The sequence below is a fragment of the Grampus griseus genome (assembly GCF_964374135.1).
Source record: "Grampus griseus genome assembly, chromosome: 3".
In the NCBI taxonomy this organism is placed as follows: domain Eukaryota; kingdom Metazoa; phylum Chordata; class Mammalia; order Artiodactyla; family Delphinidae; genus Grampus; species Grampus griseus.
This window is the reverse complement of record NC_139019.1, coordinates 105,267,052-105,284,556: the sequence shown is the minus strand read 5'-3', so window position 1 is coordinate 105,284,556 and position 17,505 is coordinate 105,267,052.

Sequence of the window (17,505 nt, the reverse complement as noted above, 5' to 3'; positions counted from 1 at the left end):
CCGTGAGCAATTTTGGTATTGGGTGTTGTAAAGTGTTTTGTTAAATAATACATCTGTGGGTCCAGACATGTCTGTCTTAGTTATTAAAAAGTTGTATCCTCTCAGGTTTTCATTAAGGAGCGTTAATTCATTCATACAACAAGCATTTATTAAGTTTTCATCACCACATGTAAGGTACTTCTCCCTCTCTCTCTCTCCATACATATATAGTAAGTATTGTGGACGTCATAGGAAGATGAGACATGAGTCAATAGCAACTGTTCAAGTCAGCGAATCCCTAATTTCAGCAGCTGCAGGAGGAAATAGGAAATCTTATAAAGGGAGGGTCAAGGAACAGGCTTCAATTCTTTGTTAGTTGCATGGCAGTGCTTTGTCTTTTTCAGTTTAGGGGGAAATGGCCTCTGACTCCAAAGGAAAATCCAGAAAGGAAGACCAGATAAGACTGTTTGGCATGGTGCTAAGCCAGAAACCAAGGCTTGGAGAAGTAAAGAGAGCGATCCCCAAGGTTACACAGCTAGGAACTGGTGCAATCCAAATTTGAACGTGAGTGTTGTGCTGCTTGCTGAACTAGCAGGAAATGAATGAGTGAGCAATATGGTGATGGGTAGAGGCTGCTTCCTGGAGAGGAGTTCATGCAGTACAGATTTCTCCTACAGTAAAAGCAAGGAAAACTCCAACAAGTAGCATTCCATGGAGCTGCCATGATTCCACTCACCTGAGCTAAACCCCTGCAAATTTATTTTTAGGGATTTTAGCTGAATTTATAAAATTAATACATTTAATGAGCCAGAAGCAGGACAGACATTTGAAGAAAAGGGGAACTTGAGAGACAGACGGAGTAATGAATGTGTTTTGAGTTTAGCCGGTTTGGGTTTGAAACCTCTGCTAAAACTGACCAGAAACTGCCAAGAGGCTTAAACTTGGGAGCTTTTATAAAAAAAGTTTCTCCAAAAAGTGAATAAGACATAAATCTTTCCCTGAAAGAAAGGGAGCCCATTTTACCAGGAGATCGGGTCCCTTATTCTGTAAGAGACTGAAAGCTGCCAATGGGCACTCTTTGAATTCCCCTGGCTTGGGGGACGTTTATTGGCATTGAGCCCACAAGTGACCCACCTATTTGCATACCCCACAGGAAGGATCCACAGGAATAATTCAAGTTCCCAAAAACCATTTGTTTCATCTAGAGAAACAAAATCACCCCAGAGCTCCATGAATGCTCAGCCTCATCTCAACTTTTAGTGGATTTTTTTTTTTGTTTTTAACATCTTTATTGGAGTATAATTGCTTTACAATGGCATGTTAGTTTCTGCTTTAAAACCGAGTGAATCAGCTATACATATACATATATCCCCACATCTCCTCCCTCTTGCCTCTCCCTCCCACCCTCCCTCTCCCACCCCTCTAGGTGGTCAGAGAGCACTGAGCTGATCTCCCTGTGCTATGTGGCTGCTTCCCACTAGCTAGCTATTTTACATTTGGTAGTGTATATATGTCCATGCCACTCTCTCACTTCGTCCCAGCTTACCCTTCCCCCTCCCCGTGTCCTCAAGTCCATTCTCTACTTCTCCGTCTTTACTCCTGTCCTGCCCCTAGGTTCTTCAGAACCATTTTTTTTTTTTTAGATTCCATATATATGTGTTAGCATGCAGTATTTGTTTTTCTCTTTCTGACTTACTTCATTCTGTATGACAGACTCTAGGTCTATCAACCTCACTACAAATAACTCAATTTTGTTTCTTTTAATGGCTGGGTAATATTCCATTGTATATATGTGCCACATCTTCTTTATCCATTCATCTGTCAATGGACACTTAGGTTGCTTCCATGTCCTGGCTATTGTAAATAATGCCGCAGTGAACATTGTGGTACATGACCCTTTTTGAATTATGGTTTTCTCAGGGTATATGCCCAGTAGTGGGATTGCTGGGTCGTATGGTAGTTCTATTTTTAATTTTTTAAGGAATCTCCATAGTGATCTCCATAGTGGCTGTATCAATTTACATTCCCACCAACAGGGCAGGAGGGTTCCCTTTATCCACACCCTCTCCAGCATTTATTGTTTGTAGATTTTTTGATGATGGCCATTCTGACCAGTGTGAGATGATACCTCACTGCAGTTTTGATTTGCATTCCTCTAATGATTAATGATGTTGAGCATTCATTCATGTGTTTGTTGGCAATCTGTATATCTTCTTTGGAGAAATGTCTATTTAGGTCTTCTGCCCATTTTTGGACTGGTTTGTTTTATTAATATTGAGCTGCTTGTAAATTGTGGAGATTAATCCTTTGTCAGTTGCTTCATTTGCAAATATTTTCTCCCATTCTGAGGGTTGTCTTTTCGTCTTGTTTATGGTTTCCTTTGCTGTGCAAAAGCTTTTAAGTTTCATTAGGTCCCATTTGTTTATTTTTGTTTTTATTTCTATTTCTCTAGGAGGTGGGTCAAAAAGGATCTTGCTGTGATTTATGTCATGGAATGTTCTACCTATGTTTTCCTCTAAGAGTTTGATAGTGTCTGGCCTTACATTTAGGTCTTTAATTCATTTTGAGTTTATGTTTGTGTATGGTGTTATCAAGTGTTCTAATTTCATTTTTTTACATGAGGCTGTCCAGTTTTCCCAACAACACTTACTGAAGAGGCTGTCTTTTCTCCATTGTATATTCTTGCCTCTTTATCAAAAATAAGGTGACCATATGTGCATGGGCTTATCTCTGGGCTTTCTATCCTGTTCCATTGACCTATATTTATATTTTTGTGCCAGTACCATACTGTCTTGATTACTGTAGCTTTGTAGTATATTCTGAAGTCTGGGAACCTGATTCCTCCAGCTCTGTTTTTCTTTCTCAAGATTGCATGGCTATTTGGTGTCTTTTGTGTTTCCATACAATTGTGAAATTTTTTGTTCTAGTTCTGTGAAAAATACCATTGGTAGTTTGGTAGGGATTGCATTGAATCTGTAGATTGCTTTGGGTAGTACAGTCATTTTCACAGTGTTGATTCTTGCAATCCAAGAACATGGTATATCTCTCCATCTGTTTGTATCATCTTTAATTTCTTTCACCAGTGTCTTACAATTTTGCATGCAGGTCTTTTGTCTCCTTAGGTAGGTTTATTCCTAGGTATTTTATTCCTTTTGTTGCAATGGTAAATGGGAGTGTTTCCTTAATTTCTCTTTCAGATTTTTCATCATTAGTGTATAGGAGTACAAGAGATTTCTGTGCATTAATTTTGTGTCCTGCTACTTTACCAAATTCATTGATTAGCTCCAGTAGTTTTCTGGTAGCATCTTTAGGATTCTCTATGTATAGTATCATGTCATCTGCAAACAATGACAGCTTTACTTCTTTTCTGATTTGGATTCCTTTTATTTCTTTTTCTTCTCTTATTGCTGTGGCTAAAGCTTCCAAAACTTTGTTGCATTATAGTGGTGAGAGTGGGCAACCTTGTGTTGTTCCTGATCTTAGTGGAAATGGTTTGAGTTCACCACTGAGAATGGTGTTGGCTGTGGCTTTGTCATATATGCCCTTTATTATGTTGAGGTAAGTTCCTTCTATGCCTACTTTCTGGAGGGTTTTTATCATAAATGGGTGTGGAATTTTGTCAAAAGCTTTTTCTGCTTCTATTAAGATGATCATATGGTTTTTCTCTTTCAATTTGTTAATATGGTATACCACATTGATTGATTTTTGTATATTGAAGAATCCTTGCATTCCTGGGATAAACCCCACTTGATCATGGTGTATGATCCTTTTAATGTGCTTTTGGATTCTGTTTACTAGTATTTAGTTGAGGAGTTTTTCATCTATGTTCATCAGTGATATTGGCCTGTAGTTTTCTTTCTTTGTGACATCCTTGTCTGGTTTTGATATCAGGGAGATGGTGGCCTCATGGAATGAGTTTGGGAGTTTTCCTCCCTCTGCTATATCTTGGAAGAGTTTGAGAAGGATAGGTGTTAGCTCTTCTCTAAATATTTGGTAGAATTTGCCTGTGAACCATCTGGTCCAGGGCTTTTTTCTATTAGAAGATTTTTAATCACAGTCTCAATTTCAGTGCTTGTGATTGGTCTGTTTATATTTTCTATTTCTTCCTGGTTCAGTCTCAGAACATTGTGCTTCTCTAAGAATTTGTCCATTTCTTCCAGGTTTTTCATTTTTTTGGCATATGATTGCTTGTAGTAATCTCTCATGGTCTTTTGTATTTCTGCAGTGTCAGTTGTTACTTCTCCTTTTTCACTTCTAATTCTATTGATTTGAGTCTTCTCCCTTTTCATCTTGATGAGTCTTGCTAATAGTTTATCAATCTTTTTTATCTTCTCAAAGAACCAGCTTTTAGTTTTATTGATCTTTGCTATTGCTTCCTTCATTTCTTTTTCATTTATTTCTGATCTGATCTTTGATTTCTTTCCTTCTGCTAACTTTGTGGGGTTTTTTTCTTCTTTCTCTAATTGCTTTAGGTGTAAGGTTATGTTGTTAATTTGAGATGTTTCTTGTTTCTTAAGGTAGGAATGTATTGCTATAAACTTTCCTCTTACAACTGCTTTTGCTGCATCCCATAGGTTTTGGGCCATGGTGTTTTCATTGTCATTTGTTTCTAGGTATTTTTTGATTTCCTCTGTGATCTCTTGGTTATTAAGTGGTGTATTATTTAGCCTCCATGTGTTTGTAGTTTTTAGATTTTATCCTGTAACTGATATGTAGTCTCATAGCGTTGTGGTCGGAAAAGATACTTGATATGATTTCAATTTTATTAAATTTACCAAGGCTTGATTTTTGATCCAAGATATAATCTATCCTGGAGAGTGTTCCATGAGCACTCAAGAAGAAAGTGTATTCTGTTGTTTTTGGATGGAATGTCCTATAAATATCAATTAAATCCCTCTTGTTTAATGTATCATTTGAAGTTTGTGTTTTCTTATTTATTTTCATTTTGGATGATCTGTCCATTGGTGAAAGTGGGGTGTTAAAGTTCCCTAGTTTGATCGTGTTACTGTCAATTTCCCCTTTTATGACTGTTAGCATTTGCCTTATGTATTGAGGTGCTCCTACGTTCGGTGCACAAATATTTACAATTGTTATATCTTCCTCTTGGATTGATCCCTTGATCATTATGTAGTGTCCTTCTTTGTCTCTTGTAATAGTCTTTATTTTAAAGACTATTTTGTCTGATATGAGAATTGCTGCTCCAGCTTTCTTGTGATTTCCATTTGCATAGAATATCTTTTTCCATCCCCTCACTTTCAGTCTGTATGTGTCCCTACGTCTGAAGTGGGTCTCTTGTAGACAGTATGTATACGGGTCTTGTTTTTGTATCCATTCAGCCAATCTGTGTCTTTTGGTTGGAGCATTTAATTCATTTACATTTAAGGTAATTATCAATATGTATGTTCCTATTACCATTTTCTTAATTGTTTTGGGTTTGTTATTGTAGGTCTTCTCCTTCTCTTGTGTTTCCTGCCTAAAGAAGTTCCTTTATCATTTGTTGTAAAGCTTGTTTGGTGGTGCTGAATTCTCTTAGCTTTTGCTTGTCTGTAAAGTTTTTAATTTCTCTGTCAAATCTGAATGAGATCCTTGCTTGGTAGAGTAATCTTGGTTGTACGTTTTTCCCTTTCATCACTTTAACTGTGTCCTGCCATTTCGCTTTTGCTTGCAGAGTTTCTTCTGAAAGATCAGCTGTTAACCTTATGGGGATTCCCTTGTATGTTATTTGTTGCTTTTCGCTTGCTGCTTTTAATATATTTTCTTTGTATTTAATTTTTGATAGTTTGATTAATATGTGTCTTGGCGTGTTTCTCCTTGGATTTATCGTGTATGGGACTCTCTTCACTTTCTGGACTTGATTGACTATTTCCTTTCCCATGTTAGGGAAGTTTTCAACTATAATGTCTTCAAATATTTTCTCAGTCCTTTTCTTTTTGTCTTCTTCCTCTGGGACCCCTGTAATTTGAATGTTGTTTCGTTTAATGTTGTCCCAGAGGTCTCTGAGACTGTTTTCAATTCTTTTATTCTTTTATCTTTATTCTGCTCTGCAGTAGTTATGTCCACTATTTTATCTTCCAGATCACATATCCGTTCTTCTGCCTCAGTTATTCTGCTATTGATTCCTTCTAGAGAACTTTTGATTTCATTTATTGTGTTGTTCATCATTGTTTGTTTGCTCTTTAGTTCTTCTAGGTCCTTGTTAAACGTTTCTTGTATTTTCTCTATTCTTTTTCCAAGATTTTGTTTCATCTTTACTATCATTACTCTGAATTCTTTTTCAGGGAGACTGCCTTTTTCCTCTTCATTTGTTTGGTCTGGTGGGTTTTTACCTTGCTCCTTCATCTGCTGTGTGTTTCTCTGTCTTCTCATTTTGCCTAACTTACTGTGTTTGGTGTCCCCTTTTCTCAGGCTGCAGGTTCGTAGTTCCTATCGTTTTTGGTGTGTGCCCCCAGTGGCTAAAGTTGGTTCAGTGGGATATGTAGGCTTCCTGCTGGAGGGAACTAGTGTCTGTGTTCTGGTGGATGAGGCTGGATCTTGTCTTTCTGGTGGGCAGGTCTGCGTCAGATGGTGTGTTTTTGGATGTCTGTGACCTTATTATGATTTTAAGCAGCCTGTGTGCTAATGGGTGGGGTTGTGTTCTTGTCTTGCTAGTTGTTTGGCATAGGATGTCCAGGACTGTAGCTCGCTGGTCGTTGAGTGGAGCTGGGTCTTGCCATTGAGATGGAAATCTCTGGGAGAGCTTTCACCATTTTATATCATGTGAAGCTGAGAGGTCTCTGGTAGACCAATATCCTGAACTTGGCTCTTCCACCTTAGAGGCATAGGCATGACAGCCGGTCAGAGCCCCAAGACCCTGTCAGCCACATGGCTCAGAACAAAAGGGAAAAGAAAGAAAGAAAGGAAGAACAAAAGAAAATAAAATAAAGTTATTAAATTAAAAAATAATTATTAAAAGTAAAAAAATTTAAAAGTCATTAAGAAAAGAAAAGAAAAAAAAAAGAGAGAAGAGCACAACCAAAGCAAAAAACAAATCCACCAATGATAACAAGTGCTAAAAACTATGCTAAAAAAAAAAAAAATACAGACAGAACCCAGGACAAATGGCAAAAGCAAAGCTATACAGACAAAATCACACAAAGAAGCATTCACATACACACTCACAAAAAGAGAAATAGGAAAAAAAATATATATATATCATTGCTCCCAAAGTCCACCGCCTCAATTTTGGGATGATTCATTGTCTATTCAGGTATTCTGGAGATGCAGGGTACATCACGTTGGTTGTGGAGATTTAATCCGCTGCTCCTGAGACTGCTGGGAGAGGTTTACCTTTCTCTTCTTTGTTCACACAGCTCCTGGGGTTCAGCTTTGGATTTGGTCCTGCCTTTGTGTGTAGGTCACCTGAGGGCATCTGTTCTTCGCTCAGACAGAACGGGGTTAAAGTAGCAGCCGATTAGGGGGCTCTGGCTCATCCAGGCCCGGGGGAAGGAGGGGTACGGAATGCAAGGCAAGCCTGCCATGGCAGAGGCCGGCATGACATTGCACCAGACTGAGGCGCACTATGCGTTCTCCTGGGGAAGTTGTCCGTGGGTCACAGGACCCTGGCAGTGGCGGGCTGCACAGGCTCCTGGGAGGGGAAGTGTGGATAGTGACCTCTGCTTGCACACAGGCTTCTCGGTGGCTGCAGCAGCAGCCTTAACATCTCCTGCCCCTCTGCTGTCCATGCTGATAGCCGTGGCTCGTGCCCATCTCTGGAGGTCATTTAGGCAGTGCTCTGAATCCCTTTTCCTAGCGCACCCTGAAACAATGTTCTCTTGCCTCTTAGGCAGGTCCAGACTTTTTCCCGGACTCCCTCCCGGCTAGCTGTGGCACACTAGCCCCCTTCAGGCTGTGTTCATGCAGCCAACCCCAGTCCTCTCCCTGGGATCTGACCTCCAAAGCCTAAGCCTCAGCTCTCAGTCCCCACCTGCCCCAGCGGGTGAGCAGACAAGCCTCTCGGGCTGGTGAGTGCCGGTCGGCGCTAATCCTCTGTGCGGGAATCTCTCTGCTTTGCCCTCCGCACCCCTGTTGCTGTGCTCTCCTCCATGGCTCTGAAGCTTTCTCCCTCTGCCACCCGCAGTCTCCGCCCGCGAAGGGGCTTCCTAGTGTGTGGAAACCTTTCCTCCTTCACAGCTCCCTCCCGCTGGTGCAGGTCCCGTCCCTATTCTTTTGTCTCTGTTTATTCTTTTGCCCTACCCAGCTACGTGGGGAGTTTCTTGCCTTTTGGGAGGTCTGAGGTCTTCTGCCAGCATTCAATAGGTGTTCTGTAGGAGTTGTTCCACGTGTAGATGTATTTCTGTTGTATTTGTGGGGAGAAAGATGATCACCACATCTTACTCTTCCACCATCTTGAAGGTCTCCTTTTAGTGGATTTTTATGTCTCTGTGTCTTGAAGACAAAGCCAATAACTGATTTTTCACATTGGCCCAAGGCGATCTTCCCTGCTCTAAGCAGGCAGCCAGGGAGTGCAGGTCACTTCTATCACCTAACATTAAAGAGAAAAGAAGTGAGAGCATAAGGCAGAAGGATTGGATGAGATCAAAAACACGATAGGTGCCTGGCGAGCAATCCTCGGCAGGGGCCTCAGAGCAGCTTCAGGACACGGACAGAGCCCAGGAGGATCATTTCCTTCTTCAGGTTAAAAAAGAAAAACCAGCTATCCTCTAAGAGGTGGTCTATTCATACTGTGCATCATTAGGTCATTTATTTGAAAATTGTAGGTAATACTAAAAACAATAGTCATTTTCTTAACACCTAGATGAATGGGCTTCTCCCTGCATCACCCTCTGCACCCCTGGGTCATATTAATATTAGCTTGCGTGTGGGTAGTTTTCCAGGAAGTTTCAGTCTTGGTGAAAGCTTGAACAACCCGTAGCCTTTCTAAAATTTCTTATATGTTTCCCATCTACTTTTGTTCTCTCGGTCCACACTTATCTTTAACGGAAAATAAAGGGTAATCACCATATAGGCCAGGAAGCAGCATTCTTCCTCATAACCATAATTATTCTGGAATTAGCAAAACCTTTCTGTCATAGAATCCAAAAGTGGCTTCATGTTTTCCCTGCCGTTTAGAACTTAGCAGTCCTTCGCGTCAACGATACTGTGCAAGTTTCCAAAGCACTCCACGCCATCAGTCTAGCTAGCTTTCCTTGAGGAAGCTGATACATCTAGCCTTCTCTTTTCAATCTGCCAGCCCAGGAAACCTTGGACTTGGGCAGGATTTGCCTAAGATGTCCAGGTTTGTTACTATGAACCCTTTTCTGTGTAAAATTTTCTAGACGCTTATACAACATGTAATAAGACCATGGTTCTTTGAACTCTTGAGCAGGTGTATGATTTTATAGCTCAATATTTTAAGATAGAATTTGCTTTAATCTTCCAGTTAAGCCTCTTTATGCAAACAGAGCTGCCAAGAGAACAAATGCAATTCACTTGCAAGTTTTTTGTCTAGTTAACAGTAAGTACGCAAATCAGTTTCCTGTTCACACAAAGGATTTTCTTGTGTTTAAAATCTTTGACCAAGGGAACGTTGGCTTGGGTATTTATAAGGAATTCACAGCGTTTATTATCTATAGTGCTCTGTGCACCAGGATGTGAAGAGACTTAGCAAGCAGTTGGTAAGTACCAAACAAGTATACTGCCAGCACAGAGCTTTTAAAAAGGACCTTTGTATTGTGCAGCAAGAAGACATCACAAGGGTCTGTGTGGAAACAGGGCTTCAGTGCAGTGAAAGGTATCAGGAAGTTGGAGGCAGCACAGAGGAAAGGAAAAGGGAAGCTTCATTGTCAAGATAAAATTAAGACAAGGGTTTGCAAAAGGTCCATTTCCTTCAGGTTTTCTGTTCAAGGTTTTCCTGAACTTTTCTTTTTTTTCTGTCATGTATTTCTTCCTTTTTCTTTAAGAAACATGAAAACATTCACATTAATAAGTATTTCCAAAGAGGCTCCTGAGTCTTAAGGTCATGGCAGGTTTGAATTATCTTTGGAAACAAATTGTCTGCAGTGTTCACAGCAGCAGCCCTGTAGCTGAGGCCCTGCATGCTGTGGGAGGGATGGTACGTTGGGAGCATTGCTGACGTACCCTTCGCACAACACAGTGATACTTTACTGTAGTGATGTAACCCCTCACCCCAACGTATTTTTTTGGGGGGTGGACTCCCCAATATATTAATTGATGTGCTTTGTCCTTTTTGTCAGGCTGTTTAAATCTCTTCCCTTCACTTGGTTGCCCAAAGATTTTTCCCTTCAGCCCAAATAAGTTAGACATAAGTTGCACATTGCTTTAGGGAAGGGAAGACGTTATGAAACCTGAATAACAAAGGTGGCATATTCTTGGTTCTTAGGTTCAAAATCGCTGGTTTAGATAGAAGACAGAAAAATTTACAAGCATCCTTGAAGAACCAGTTTCTCTTGTGGTCAAGTCTGTGAGAATGTGGACGTGAGGAAACCCCCTGTTAAGTATGCAGTTTGGAAAATAGAAACGTACGACCAGGATTTGGACCATGGGTCAGCAGTTCTCAGGGAAATGACCCCTCCCTCCCATGCCATTCTGATGTGGCAGGTGGCAGGTGGCAGGTATTGATGAAAGCTGGTGGCACAATGTACTTAGGGAGGAGGGGCCACAGACAGTTTCTCAGTTTATGCGCACTTGAAGTTATGAGCAAAGGCATTTCAAAACTCTCCAAAGAGCAGGTCACTGATGTAAGCTGAGGAGAGCCACTGGGTAGGTCCTGTGGCAGGACTGAGGGGTTACATCATGACCAGGGGACTGAGGCCACATGTTAGCAGATGGACAACAGATGCTATGTGGGAGCCAGGTCAAGGTAGCAGCCCCTCCAAACACCATGGGAATAAGATAGGATGAGTCACACCTGGAGCAGGAAGCCAGCCTGGGCCTGACACATAAATAGACACCTACTGCCCGCTGCTGCAGGGGTGCCATCTGCTTACATCCTCTCAGAGCTTATTAGCATCAACCCCAGGATAAGGATAAAGAAGAAACAATCCTAAACAAACTCAGTTTTGTTTCCTATTAAATTTTTTATTCGAGATCATTATAGATTCACACACTGTTGTAAGAAATAATACAGAGATTCTGTACATTCTTTACCCAATCTCCCCAATGGTGATGCCTCTCAAAATTTAAGTATAATATCACGACCAGGATATTGACATTGATTCAGTCAAGGTACAGAACATTCCCATCACCATAAGGATCTTCATGTTGCCCTATCATAACCACATGCACTTTCCTCCCTGACCCTTAACATCTGACAACCACTAATCTGTTCTCCATCTCTATAATTTTGCTGTTCTGAGAAAGACTTTATTTCTCCTTTAATCTTTGAAGAGTTATGTCACTGATATAAAATTCTAGGTTGATGGCTTTTTTCTTTCAACACTTTAAATATTTAACTTTGTTTGTACTTGCATGGTTTCTGACAAGAAGTCCACTATAATTCTTATCCTTATTTCTTTATAGGTAAGGTGATTTTTTCCCTCTGGCTTTATTAAAGATTTTCTCTGTATCTGCTTTTTGAAGTTCGAATATGATATGCATAAGTGTGTGTGTTTTGCATTTAACCTGCTTGGTATATTCTGAGCTTCCTGGATCTGTGATTTGTTGTCTATCATTAACTTTGAAAGTTCTCAGTCATTATTACCTCAAATATTTCCAAATTGTTTAGCTATTCTTGTTCCTTTGCTTTTACGTACAAATTTTAGAATAATCTTTTCTATATATACAAAAATATTTCTCAGATTTTATAGGAATTATGTTAAAACTTTATATTATTTTGTGGAGAGTTGATGTCTTTACTATGTTGAGTCTTCCAATCTGTGAACACAATATGCCTCTCCATTTATTTAGATCTTTGATTTCTTTTATTATCATTTTACAATATTCAGTATACAAGCCCTATACATGTTTTATTAGATTTACACTAACATTTTTTTTAATTAAAGAAATAAGGTGATTGTAAATGGTAATGCATTTTTTATTGCAGTGTTTTAATTACATATTCATTGCTACTACATAGAAATACAATAATTTTTGTATTTTTATCTTGTATCCTGAGACCTTGCTGAACTCACTTATTATTCCTATAAGTATTTTTCTAGATCCTTGGGATTTTCTACAAATTTGTAATTTGGGACAGTTTTATTTTTTCCTTTCCAATCTGTATGCCTTTTATTTCCTTTTCTTGCCTTATTGCACTGGCTATGACTTCCAGCACTGTGCTGAGTAAGAGTGGTGAGACTGGACATCCCTGCTTTGTTCTCAATATTAAGGGGAAAATATTCAGTCTTTTCTCATTAACTGTAATGTTACCTGTAAGTTTTTTATAGGTGCTCTTTATCAAGACAATAAGTTCATGAGGGAATAAGTTGAACAAATTTTTCTCTATCGCTATTTCTCTGAGAATTTTAAAATTATGAAAGGGTATTGAATTTTGTCAAATGCTTTTTGTATATCTGTTGATGTGTTATGTGATTTTTCTTCTTTAGCTTGTTAATATGGTAGATTACATTGATTTAGTTTTGAGTATTGCACTAGTCTTGTATCTCTGGAATAAACCTCTCTAGGTCATGATGTATAATTATTTCTCATTATTGCTGAATACTGTATTGCTAAAATCTTGTTAAAATTTTTTGAGTCTATATTTATGAGGGATATTGGTCTTAGTTTCTTTATCTGGTTTTGACATCAAGGTAATACTAACTTTATAAAATAAGTTGGAAAGTATTCTTGTGATAATTAATTTTGTGTGTCAACTTGGCTAGGCCATGGTACCCAGATGTTTGGTTAAACATTATTCTAGATATTTCTGTGAAAATATTTTTTAAATGAAATTAACATTTAAATCAGCTGACTTTGAAAGCAGATTACCCTCTATGGTATGGGTGGGTCCCATCTAAGCAGTTGAAGACCTTAATAGAAAAAGACTGACTTCCCTTGAAGGAAGGGGAATTCTGTCAACACACTGCCTTTGAACTTAAACTACAACATTGATTCTTCTGTGGGTCTCCAGCCTACTGTGCAGAGTTTGGACTTACCAGTCCCTATACTCACATGTGCCAATTCCTTAAAATAAATCTCTCTCCCTTGCTTGCTCTCTCTGTCTCCATGAATACATGCACACACACACACACATCTATCTATCTATCTATCTATCTATCCACACACACACACACACACACACACACACACACACACACACACACACACACACTACTGGTTCTGTTTCTCTGGAGAACCCTGTCTAATACATTTCTCTTCTATATTCTGGAAGAGATTACATAAAATTAGTATTAATACTTTTAAATATTTAGAATTCACTGGTAAAATTGTTGGGCCTGGGGATTTATTTTTTGTTTTAAAATTATTAATTCACTTTCCTTAATATTTGTAGCACTATTCAAATTATCTATTTTATATAGACTGAGTTGTAGTGGTCTGAGCTTTTTTAAGGAATTGGTTCATTTCTTCTAAATCGTCAAATTTCAGTGTGCAGATTCTCTTATTATACTTCCCAGGAACTGTTTTGTTCCTGATATAACATGCTGTGTCTCCTTTCTTTTTTCTTTGTCAGACTTGTGGAAGTTGTCAATTATATTGATCTATTCAAAAAACCATTTCTTTTATTGATTTTTTTAGAATTTTTATTCTTCTCTTGTTAAATGGAGTGTTCTGTGAGTGTTGACTAGATACTGTTGGTTAATGGTGTTGTTGAGTTCTTCTATATCATTGCTGATTTTCTTTCTTGTTGTTCTATCAATTGTGGAGAGAGGGGTTTTAAACTATTTAACTACAATTGTGAATTTGTCTGTTTCCCTTTCAGTTCTATCATGTTTTATTTCACATATTTTGCAGCTCTGTTGTATATGCCAATATATATAGCATTGCTATATCTTCTTGGTGGACTCTTTTATTACAATATAATGTCCCTCTCTATCTCTGGTAATTTTCCTTGCTCCGAAGTCTACTTTATCTGATATTAATATAGCCACTACTTCTTTCCTTTGAGCAGTGTTTGTATAATATATCTTTTTATATTTTTAAGTTTTCAACCTGCCTATATTATTATATTTGAAATGGTTTTCTCAGAGGCAGCATATAGTTCAGTCATATTCTAAATCTGCTTTTCCATTTCCTGTGTTTTAATGGTATATTTATATCATTTATATTTATATGGAACTGTTACTATGTTAGGGTTTAACACTATTTTATTTTTAAATTTTCTGTTTGTTTACTTATTTCTCTATTTTCTGTTTTTCTGCTTTCTTTTGGGTTATTTGGGCATTTTTAAAAAATCTATTTTGATTCATCTGTCTCTCTTTGTATAGCATTTTTAGTGGTTACTCTAGATATTACATTATATATACATTACTTATTAAAGTATCTTATTGGCTATGGGAAAGAATTGCACATTTTCAAATGCATTTGAAATGATAGTTATTTCAATCATGTGTGTATTGCTTTCAAGGTGAAAAGTATGTCAGTGCCATTTCATTATCCAACTGACTATAATTCTGTAAAATTCTTTAAAAAAAAGTAACAGAATGAAGAGTCTCATAATGAGCTCTCAAACTGGGAGCAAAATTAAATTGTTTATTTTATAAAGCTGCCATAATATTCCCTTTGTTCCAACACTACTTAGATCATCAGGAAGAATTAGGAATCATCCATGAGCATCTAATATATATAAGACATGTGCTTTACCAAGTTATCTAACTTTAGGGCAAATTCTAATCAACTTCATTTTGGGGAAAATTCCACCAAACTCATCTTAAAACAAACCTTTTAGTATAACTAGTACTAGCTGGCAATAAACAAAACATTTAACTCTCTCATTTCCTTGATCTGGGAAAGTGATGAGCAGTTCAGATTGGAAGTTCCCTGTTCTGTGTTTAATGATTATAATTAATTGTACCTACAGTTAGGGGTGAGAACAGCAGATTGAGGTGCTGAGTCACCAGCAAGGTGGGATTTCCATAAGTTTCTTGGGGAGCAGAACCCAATGGAAGTTTGGCCCCAGCAAGAATTTTTGGGTGGAGGTGTGGAGTCTTTGTGATTTGCATTTTTAATGGAGACTTTAAACAGTAGGGCTCATGTGAATCTCAATCTGCAAACTCAAGTCTGCACAAATTCCTTTCTTTATTTTCTATAAATTATTTGAAGAGTGACTCTGAGTCCCTATCCCACGAAGGAGGCAGGAAGTTTGACTCATTTTGAGTCTTCCCTTCCCCTGGCTTCATGCCAGGATTCTTGGTTCTGAGACACTTCTCTGTCGTTTGCTGATGCTGAGTCCCCCGTCTTCCCAGTCAGCTTGGTCCCCTCAAGTCTGCTGCTTGTTCACATTGAAGACACACATGGGTATGAAACTCGTGGCAGGGCTTGAAATCCTGGTCCTCAGAATCCAACCTGCCTGGTGTTCCGTGTGGCTGATCCCTTTGAGATCCTGCTGCATCCCTAAAGCAAGGGCAGGGAGAAGGGACAGGTTCTTGCTGCTGATGGGGCACACATGCCTCTCTTGATCTCCCCTCAGGGGTGGAGGGAATCCCTCCCTGTCTCCTCACACTCCCCTCAGAGACTCTTTCTCAACCCTTCTTTCTGCAATGGACTTAAGCTTTGGAAACAAAAGCATAGAAAGAAAGTCTCTCATGGTTAGCTTCTCCGTTTGCTTTTATACAAAACTCTTGGGTTCTAGACAAGAGAGCAGAGAGCAAGCTACATTTTTAATGTGGGAATAGAATGAGATAAATACAGGGAGAAAAATGCGTTAATAATCTGAAAAAGCATTCTGTTACAGAGTAATAAAAGGCATATGAGCTTATTTTTTAACCATAACCTGGTGAGATTTGGCGATCCCTGGGTAACATATTTTCCTTGTGATGCCAATTTGAGAATGAATCTGTGTAAATGTGTCTGTATCATAAGGAGTCAAACTGGAGTAAGAACATCACACTCAAGCCTAGTTCTGAAACTTACTAGCTGTATGACTTCAGGCAATTCATTTAATTTGCTCTAGACAAGGGGTCAGCAATTTTTTTCCATGAAGGCCTCGATATTTCGGCTTGCTGGCTATAGGTCTCTGTTACAACTATTCAACCTTGCCACCATAGCAGGAAGACAGCCCAGAGACAATACCTACACAATGAGCATGGTTGTATTCGGATAAAACTTACCTTATAGACAGTGAAATGTGAATTTCATATAATTTTTGTGTTATGAATATGATTTTTTTTGTTCAACCTTTTAAAAACGTAAAAACCACCCTAAGCTCACCAGCCACACAAAAACAGGTGGCAATCCTGATTTGGCCTGTAATTGTAGTTTGCTGACCCCTGTTCTGGACTCTACAAGTCTAGCTCCAACGTTTGGAGCTCAGTTTTCCCATCTGTAAATAGGAAACACAGGGTTGTCAGTCAAGCAGAGACATAATTTTTATTTATTTATTTATTTATTTATTTTTGCGGTACGCGGGCCTCTCACTGTTGTGGCCTCTCCCGTTGCAGAGCACAGGCTCCGGACGCGCAGGCTCAGCGGCCATGGTTCATGGGCCCAGACGCTCCGTGGCATGTGGGATCTTCCCGGACCGGGGCACAAACCTGCGTCCCCTGCATCGGCAGGCGGACTCTCAACCACTGTGCCACCAGGGAAGCCCCAGAGGCATAATTTTTAATTCTACTTTATAAATGTAAGGCATTACTACTAACTATGCTAAATGTGCTAAGGAGACCTAATGCCTAAGTTTTCATCTAAATAGGAGAAAAAAGTAACTAGAAATAGAACAAACGATCTTTACAGATGTCCCTTAATTGTCTTTGCTTCTCCATCTGCATGAAATAGAACTGATGCCACTGGATGCAAAGGGGAGTTTTGTAGATGAAATAAGTAGAACGTCTGTGTGTTGGATTTCTTCCTTTAGAAAATACCAGTTCTGTTAGTCATCATTTACCTACTTACTTGAGCTTTGTGGTGTGGGTCAAATGACATTTTTCTGTCAGAATTCCCTTCTACACAGCACACACATTAAAAAAGAAATAGAGAACAAATGTATGGATAGCAAGGGGGGAAGAGGGGGATGGGATGAATTGGGAGATTGGGGTTGACATGTATACACTGCTATGTATAAGATAGATAACTAATGAGAACCTACTGCATAGCACAGGGAACTCTACTCAATGCTCTGTGGTGACCTAAATAGGAAGGAAATCCACAAAAGAGGGATATAGTATAATGTATAGCTGATTCACTGCTGTACAGCAGAAACTAACACAGCATTGTAAAGCAACTACACTCCCACAAAATTGATTAAAAAACCCCCAGAGATTTAGAAACTGTCCTGAACTGATGAGGAAGCTGCAGTGAACTCTTGGTTACTTTCTTTAGGTCTTTGTGCTGCCTCTGTCATGCATACGGGAATATGCATTACCACTGAATGTAAAATGAAATAAAATAATCTATTTGAAAATGTTTTAATTAACA